Consider the following 9,208-nt stretch of genomic DNA (forward strand, 5'->3'; position numbering starts at 1 on the left):
TGGATTAATTTCTTCTCAAGATCTTTTATTTGTGATAGAATTTATAATGTTTAGATCATTTAGTTCCAAAACATACAGACTATTTGTATTTATTGCTTTGCCAACAAAAGAATTTCCAAAATGAATGAAACATTCATTACCATTGAACTACACATTATAACCATTTTACATAAGGCAAATACAAAAATTATATTTCTAGTAGCTTTAGCAAAATATAAATCTATTTACAATCTCAAAAGATGTCCTGATGGGAGCTTTAGAGAACGATCTCTTATGGCTTTAGCTGTAACTCTTGCTCTATTGGCCATCTTTAAAATGACTTCATTCTTTGACAGTGCAGAATTGTTCTGCAGGTCCTGTAATGACATATTTATGTAAGATATAGCTGCTGAATCTAATATCTAGATTTGATCATTTGAATTAATATTTAACTCAAAGTCAGAACTGAAATATTATTTAGAGGAGCAACTTCTACCTAGGAGTCCAGACTTTGATATATTGACTTGGTAGAAGTTAAATGGGCCTAAATATCCAACCTTGCAGAGGATTACTCGAGATATTCTTGCTATTCCAGTCTCTACTGTTGCTTCTGAGTCTGCTTTTAGCACTGCTGGAACGGTAATAAGTCCATATCGCAATAGACTTCATTCAGGTACATTGGAGGCATTAATGTGTTCTCAAAATTGGTTATGGGCTGACCTAAAAGGTAATTAAATGAATTTTTATCAACTTTAATATAAAGTTAATCATTATTAGATTTTGTCTTTAATTTTTTTAATTTTCTTGAAAGGTGAAGAGTCTTGTTCGACAATCTACAATGATAATGATTCAGAAGATAGTAAGTATTTTTCATTAATCTCTAAAATATTGGTTTTTAAAATATTGCAAGAGTTTATTACTTATTTTTTTACGTGTTGTATTGTAGTTGATAATTGATGACATGAATTTGAGTTTCACTGTCCAACCTTGATGTTTGACATGTAAGTGAATTTCGATTTTCTATTATATTTTAATTAGTTTAATATTTTTAATTACAAATTCTTCATTCCATTACTAATTCTCAGATTTAATTAATGATTTAAATCCTGATCTTTAAACTTGTAAACAAGTATAACGCAATAAATAATCTTCTGAGTTGTTGTGTCTTCATCAAAATAAGGAGTTTGAAAATTCACCTCTTTACTGATGTGACCGCAAAATTTTAATATTTAATCCATTCCATTGGCTTTTTAATATTTAATCCAAGCTCATAATGCATCCAAACAAAAGGATTACTATTTAATTAGTCTACAACATTAGCAATTCTTCAGTTATGACATGTATTTTTCTTGAAAAATTTTGCTGATGTTATCTTATCCACTTCGATATTAAGATTTTATTTTTAAATTTATTTTTGAGTGTGTGCTTAAGTAGAATAAATTAGTCACTTTGGGTTTGGATTGTTGTTTTCTATTTAACAAAACTTTTCTTGAGTTAGTTAGTTTTCTATTTTCCACAATTCATTAGGAGAAAGCCTATATTGATACTGTTTAACATAGTGTATGTGATGTTATGCTTTAGATATGATCCTTGTGATAGAGTAAAGTCGTTTTATTCCTTGTGTGATGGTATCCGTGTCAATTATGAGGACTAAATTTTTATGTGTTTTTACACACTCAATCCTTTTACGTATGATTTTTTTTTCTGCTGACATGCTTATATGCAGCTCAGCGCTGGAGTTTATAACATCAGCAAAATTGGCTCTAGCAAAATTTAATTAGTCTACAACATCAGCAATTTTTCAGTTATGACATGTATTTTTCTTGAAAAATTTTGCAGAAAAGTAGTAGATAGGCCAGGGGATCCAGCTAAATGGAGTGAGATTGTTGATGTTGTAGCAGCATTGTCTATTCCAGTTATTGCTAATACCTATGTTTTTGAATATGATGATTTTCAATGCATTAAAAGTGTCAGCAATTGTCTAATTGTTTTCTTATTTCTTCAAACTTCATAGTGTGATGGAATTGGCAATGTCAATTTATGAAGCAATGATTTGGACATTTAATTATACATATTTTATTTTATATTACAGGAAAATGTGTTTGAAAGATTAAAATATTTTCTATAAAAGGTGAAATATTATACAGAAGTTGTGAGATCTCTTTGATATATTTTTGTTTAATTAATTTCATTCTAATAAAAAAAGTACTTTTTTGTAGTTTCGTAAAATTTATTTATTGATTATTAAAATTATTAATAATGCACCATTGAAGAGTGTATATTCATAAAATATTGAGAAATTAAAATTTATTGGCTAGGGTATGGGGAGGGGATGGGGAGGGGATTTTTCCCCGTGGGGACGGGGAGGAGATTTTCCTTCGCAGGGAGGGGACGAGGATTTTTTGTTATCCTCGTAACGGGGACGAGGATTGATATCCCCTACGGGGACAGGGACGGGGATTGATATCCCCTCCCCGTCCCTCCCCGTTGCCATCCCTAGTAAAATGATAATTTTACCCTTGTTTTTAATATAATATTTTAACAAAAATTAGTCAATAGATAAGTGTTTGAGTTTTTGAATTGTCAGAGATGTGCTTTTAGTGAAACTATTTAAACAAATATATAAATATTTATAATATTTTTTCTCTCCTAATTTTAAAAATTGAACAATTTTCCTTCAACTCAAGGTTTGAAAAGTAATTGAATCCTTCCTAGGGTTTTCTTTTCCCTTCTTTGATGATCATTTCAATTCTGACCAATAATCAGTTTTCATGATATCTTTCTCTCATGCTAAATGTTAGTTAACAACATACATTTTTGTTGGACGAAGAAACGAGGACGTCATTTTCATCTCTTCAAGCAAACAAAGAGACGAAGATGTTACCTTTGTCTCTTCAAACAGATGACGACAATTTATTTTTATCCAATGATTTCAACCAAAATTTGGCATACTTCGATTGAAGAAGTGGAGTCTAGGAAGGCCAACTAAAAATAGTTGCGACGTTGGTAATTGAATTTAGAATAAACAAAGCAAATTGGAGTTGAGTAGGTAATCGATCTCACTCCAAGAAATAAAGACTTAACCTGTTTCAAAAATACCAACATGCCAAATACCATAACAATGTTCAAGATTCAAAGCTCTCAGCAGTTTGTGGAAAAGCTTATCAGAAATTTCAGTTCATGCATGGAAAAGACTTTTAAAGCATCAATGCTCACAATTTTGTATAATTCATTTTATATTATACTTAATAAATTATAAACAAATGCATTCAATTCACTAAAACAATGAAAAACTGCAACCTCCACTACTCTCCCAAATCACCAAACTCTCCTCTGGATCTCTCAACGAAATCACATGATTTAACATGAGTTACATGCTCGCATCATAAGCTTAGCAGATTCCATATAGAAGCTATCATTAAGGACCATTAGGCTCACCTCTAATCACCAATCAATCCACATATTCTTCCCAGCAAGAACGGACTCAGCAGAAGAGAGGCATTTCCTTATTTGATACCAAACCATAAAACGTTGTGTTTTCACAGAAAATATCTTGTCAAAACACACCGTTTTGTTCACTACTTGACATCCGTTAGTTGACTAATGTTTCAACTCCATCTCAGCTGCACAAACAGTTATAATATTCTTTGTAAAACCAACAATCAGCATTCTGTCTCATTTCTACATTGCTCTTCCACCATGTGCGCTGCATAATATAAAAGTCATGCTGAAAATGTGACATCATCTTGCAAGCCAATGCCTGATTATTCCTCGTTCTTCATCCAACTCAAAACCAGCTTCAGAAAATTCGGCACTAGAAAAGAATGGCTGTAGATCATAAATTTCCCATTCTTGTGCCTGCACAGAGTGCAGTTAAACTCAAATGTCAGAGTACTGTGAATGGGGCCCTGGGAGTAACCTCTGACAATATTCAAATATTTGTTACCTTTGTATTGGAGTTCTGCGATCTTCACATCAATGTGGGAAAGCACTGAAGTGGAACTAGACCCAGAAACAATTTCTTCAAAGTGCAATGCATTCTTCACAAGTTCCCGAAGAAGTTCCAGCAGCAGTCTATTGTAGTCATTCTTGAAAGTCATATACTTTCTGAAGCTCTGCAACAAGGAAGAAATTTTTATCAAACATTATCCTCAGAAAAATATTAGAAGCAAATTCCCAAAATAATCAAAAGAAAACAGTCAATTTTCTGTGTTCAAAATGGTAAAATCTTTGAACAAGTCATATCATGTAGGCTGTGGATGCTCAGTCCTTTTCAACATCAAACAACTCTTAGAACAAGAAGGAAATACTTTAAGTAGAATTGATTAAGGTCCAATACTGCATGTTTTCCATTAACAGTGTAAATCTAATCACATTTGTACACCATAAAGTCTGTAAAATGTTAGATGAATGGAGCATATTATGATGTTTTGCGAGGTATTTACAACCAAAGGATGAGGATTTCTTGCTATACCTTCTGCAAAGCTTTCTCAACTCCAAATTTTTGTGTTGAAATAAATGAATCAAGTAGCACACGAATTGCCATGTCAACATCTTCTTGCATTACATGTTGCCTGAGGTGCATTCTCGCATGTGCTTCAGACATTCGTATCATTGATTCTATGTGCCTTACAGCTATAGGAACTCCTTGACCATGCTAATGGTTATTACAAAAGAAACAGGATTTACCATCAGAATATCAAAAAGCAAGATAGTCGAGAAATAACTGAAAGAATAAGTGCAACCAAAGGGTTAAAAAAAGTGACTCACTGAAGATTCTCTCCGAAGCTCAGCATAAACATGTGTGAGCTTATGCATGTCAGAATCATGCAACCTTGCAAATATGTTCAACTTTGCATAGGTAATGTATTTCTTAAGCAAATCTTGAGGAAGTATATGAAAAAAACAGAGTAAATCTCTCATAATTATTGAAGTCAATGATCAAACAGCAGAAGCTGAATTAAAGATGGGGAAGGAATCAAAGTATAGACCTCAGGGTCAGCTGGCCTATCAGAGGCTTGAATATCTTCTCCAGAATCATTCAGAGACTTTTCATCTAAGTTGGTGCCCTTGGGTTGTGACTTGGAATGGCAATCTACTACAAACTTTGCAAGCGTCTCATCGGTTACAGGGTCAACCACATCCTGAAATTGATAACCAATTTCCTACTCTGTTAAATCCAACTAAAAGGTAATGTGAACAGATAGAAATTGAGTTTGCAGACCAGTGACCTCAACAACACAGAGAATGTCAAAACAGGAGATGATAGGACCCGTCAGTTCAACATTCTGTGAAAATGTTTTTGAGGAATCATATCTGGAAACATGAACAGATAAGGTTTATCAATTAAAAGTACCAAGTAAATCACTAAATTTTTTACCACACTCAATGTCTAGATAGGTAGGCCAACTGATGGAAGAAGGAAAGCTTCATTGTGTTCTTTTAATAACTACACGAGTAATGACTGCTTTGAATTTTTTTTTTTTTCTGAAGAATGAAAGTTTAGATGTTTTTAATCTGTCAGGTCCTATTGGTCAATGCAGTCTATCATGCAAAAAACCCCGAGTCAAATCAAGCATAGATAACAACCACAGCAATGATCTAACTTCCACTTGATCTTAGTTAATTTTCCAGCATAAATAAATTGATCTTATTACATACCTTCCTCCAACTGGATTTGCAGCAGCAATCACAGAGCAACGGGCCTGAAGAGATGTAACAATCCCAGCCTTTGATATGCTTATACTTTGCTGCTCCATTGCTTCATGAATACTCACCCTGATAATGTTGATAGTCAGAAAGATTCCTTGGATGAGGGGAAGACGGAAGATTGGATGTTTAAACAAAACTATGTAAATTTAGAGCAGACTTGCATACCCATACCTGTCCTGATCATTCATCTTATCAAACTCATCAATGAGACAAATTCCTCTATCAGCAAGAACAAGAGCTTCCCCTTCGAGAGTCCATTCCCTTGTAACTGGATCTTTGTGCACTGCAGCTGTCAAACCTACAGCAGAAGCTCCTTTTCCAGTAGTATATACAGCGCTCTGCCCAGTTTTTTCAACATATCTTGAGAAAGAGAAAACCCTTGAAGGATTAGATGCAAGAACACCATTACAAAGCCGATTAAGTCATAATCTAGTACTTCAAAAATTGTGATTTTGCTGTGCCTGGGTCACCCAAGAGAAGTACATTAATATCTCCCCTAAGTCGGTGTTTTCCTTCAACATTCTTCTCTTGACCTCCAAACATAGCAAGAGCTAGTGCAGTTTTTATGTCCTCATGGCCATAGATTGATGGTGCAATTGACTTGATAATCTGAATGATCAAGTTCACAAAACAATTCATAAAAGGAACTTGATGATGATATAACAACAACAAAATTGTTGACAAGAATAACTTCAGTAGCATACCCTTTCTCCAATCCGTGGGTCTTTAGCCAACTTCTCAATCTCTTCTTTGTCTTCCTGGGTAAGTTTGTAAGCAGAAAAGAGGTCATGCTTCTTTGTAACATGGTTTGCTTCAATTACAGTGGAAAATACAGGAAATCCATTCTTTGTGTTCAAGGACAAATCAAAATTATTTGTGCATACACCTGTGACCTCCTGGAATAAATCATATGAAAAATATTACAATAATAACAAACAGATAATGACTAAAGCAAGGCAAAAGCAAACAAGAGGAAGATTTACAATTTCTTCTCCAGGCCAGGCACAATCAATCAGGTCATTCAGCGGTATCACTTCCTTGTATCTTGGAAGCCGACCTGCAGGTATGATACCTGGGCTATCTTGGAGTGTAAGTTTCTGATAATTCCGATATATGGTCTGCAACAGGGCAGTAATGATAAACACATCAGTTTCAACTTGCGTATCACTAAAATTCTTTCTTTCATGTGTTTTCAGTTAATTCCAAATACAACATGAAAGATTTTTTCCTATAGATAAAAGGGACCAATAGAAAGATAGTAGAAGCATCACCTGTTCAATATTGACAGTGAATGGCCCTTTTGATTGGCATTCAGGACAAGAGCCAACCTTGACTTCTGAATATGAATTCTGAAAAAATGGCCCCACACTTGTTGCAGTCATATTTTACTTGTTGCAACTGAGGAAAGACCCCAGAACATCTAGTCACAACTCCCCTGATGCGAATCATGGTGTTCAAGTGGATTTGTCTGCAACAACAACCAAGGAAAGAGTAAGGTAGAGACCATAAGGTGAAAATGCTTCCTTATTGGATACAATAGACACCAACATTACCTAATGTTCCGAATTTGATCATAAACTGGTAAGTTGGTGATTCGAACATATATCTTTTGATGAATGTTTTTATAATTTGGATGTAAATCGAACACAACTTTTCTGGCAACTTCTTCCATGACATACAGGACAGATTGAGGGGCATCGGCCAGCCATATAGCAAAATTGGGATGGACATAGATGAATTGCTTGTAATCAATCTCCAAACTACATTTATTAGCTGCCTTAGAAACATTAAATGTGCAAATTTAAACATTAATCTCTCATACTCTTTCAATTCTAATAACTTTCAAGATGAAGGATACGTATGCCAGAGAAGACTCTTTACCTGACACCATTTCATTGATCAAACGTACATACTCGAAATCACTCTGCTCACTCTTGGTACTCACATATGTTAGTAAAAATTCCCTAAACTTTTTAGCAATAAAACGGCGAACATCATCCCGGGTAACCCACTCTCTCAATGTTCCCTGAACACGATACATCTCAAACTCAGCATCATCCCCATCATCATCCTCATAATCATCAGTAGCATCAGTCATGGGTACATCATCTCTTGACTGCTGTGGTGAACTTTGCATACCATCAGCATTATCCTGGCTTCTTCTTGGCCTGAAATCAGCTCTAGACCTTTTCAAAGGCCCGCAGTTGTCGTCAACAGTATCTGCAACCAAATCATCAAAAATTAACATTATAACCTTATCAGTTTCTTTTTCTATTCACAGTACCTCCAACTCATCTTTTATAAGCCTATTTCCCAACTCAAAAAATGCTGTCGAACCATGCAACTTTATTACTTAACAAACTCAACACTACAACACTGTCGACTAATATTTTCGACCAATTCTTAACAGCCCCAACCCTTTATTTTCGTGAAAAAAAAAAACTGTTCTTTATAATATACAACCCGTAGCCCGTAATTTTACAGATTACACAAACAACAGTTGAATAGTACTAAAGATGCCTTTTTTTTTACATAACTCGGTAGGCCACAAAATCCCACCAGAAATAATAAACTAGTTCCATCTCTCAATAAAAATTAAATTACGAAAACACGTAATTTGAAAATTAAAAAAAAAAAAAAAGAAACTCAAATCTAAAAATAATTATCAAATACAAACTTACCCTGATCATGAAGAATGAGGAAGCTTTTTCTGGTTAGGGTTAGTTAAAACAACACCATCACGAGCATCAAGTTCCATCTCTGCCGCCCTTCTATCCGCCATTATCTGATCCAAATCTCTCTCGTCTTCGAGAGATTCATCCAATCCAAGCGACTCATATTGATCTTGCTCATCCACTCTCCGATAATCACTGCATCACACGTCATTTCCCAAAAAAATCAACCACTAGACCCTAATCAACCAATAAAGAACCCTAAAATTAACAAGAACATTAAACTTACTCCATGAAATTGTCATTGTACAGATCTTCTCCTTCCTCTTCTTCTTCAAGAACGTCCGGCTAGTCTCTAATGATCTCGGGGTCCACCGCCGCCTCATCGTCCGTCGAGTAATTCTGGCTGGTGTTGGGTGGGAGCTGATCGGAGTTGAACCCGGGGGACGTCGGTACATCGGGATTCGATGGAGTATCGGCCATGGTTTTTTTATTGTGAAGATGATCAATTGATGGAAAAGATGAGATTTTGATTAGGGAATGTGGACAGGGAAGAAACTAAGCGGTGCCACGAACAGTCTTTTGGCGGGAAATTTTGGCTCCAAAGGTGAGTGTTACTGGGCTTTTATTTTCTAAGTACACTTATCGTCCCAAAACAACTTAATATCCGGCCCAAATAATTTGGGTTTTGTGGGTTATTTATTTATCAATAAAACTATGTGTACCCACTTTGGGTACACAAATATGTACACATTTATATGTGTTATCATGTGATTGAATGATTTTGAATTTAGAATAAAATAATAACCAATCATATGATGACACATATGAGTGTGTATACATTT

At 34.8% G+C, this 9,208-nt stretch overlaps 1 long non-coding RNA gene and 1 pseudogene across 1 annotated transcript; one reads left to right on the forward strand and one right to left on the reverse strand.

Moving 5' to 3' along the window:
• The first annotated feature begins 468 nt into the window (after positions 1-468).
• On the forward strand, positions 469-885 carry LOC123226919. Its single transcript, XR_006504411.1, has 2 exons — positions 469-706; positions 791-885. It is a non-coding gene; the product is annotated as an uncharacterized LOC123226919 (long non-coding RNA).
• A 2,288-nt stretch (positions 886-3,173) lies between these two features.
• LOC123227193 lies at positions 3,174-8,930 on the reverse strand (annotated as a pseudogene).
• Positions 8,931-9,208: the final 278 nt, after the last annotated feature.

This window comes from Mangifera indica, chromosome 10 (assembly GCF_011075055.1).
Source record: "Mangifera indica cultivar Alphonso chromosome 10, CATAS_Mindica_2.1, whole genome shotgun sequence".
NCBI lineage: Eukaryota > Viridiplantae > Streptophyta > Magnoliopsida > Sapindales > Anacardiaceae > Mangifera > Mangifera indica.